Here is a 420-nt window from a genome sequence, read left to right as displayed (position 1 = left end):
GGGCACACCCGGCGCCCCCCATCCTATCAGAGCCCCCCCCATGAGGGAGCTGCACCCGACCTGCAGCCCTGCCCCTCACTCCTGCCCCCTAGCCCAACACACGCACCTATCCGCATACATCCGTGCACACGCATCTGCACACACAAGGATACAAAGATCCACGTGGACACACACACATGCGCACAGACATGTGAGCCCTCTCTCTCTCTCTCACACACACGTGCAAAACTGCAAGCCAGGACACGCATGCACACATGCATGGAACAGACACGCAAGGCCACAAAGCCCCACAGGGAGGACCTCCATGCACTAACACACACACACACACGCATGTGCACACACTCCCCCACCCAGCTACCATCTCCTTGCACAGCAGGGCAGGCCCTGAGGGCAGCGGTGCCGTACACTCCCTTCAGCTCC

Source organism: Alligator sinensis, unplaced genomic scaffold (genome assembly GCF_000455745.1).
Source record: "Alligator sinensis unplaced genomic scaffold, ASM45574v1 scaffold1302_1, whole genome shotgun sequence".
NCBI lineage: Eukaryota > Metazoa > Chordata > Crocodylia > Alligatoridae > Alligator > Alligator sinensis.
The sequence above is the reverse complement of the archived record's forward strand: the minus strand, read 5'-3'. Positions refer to the sequence as shown.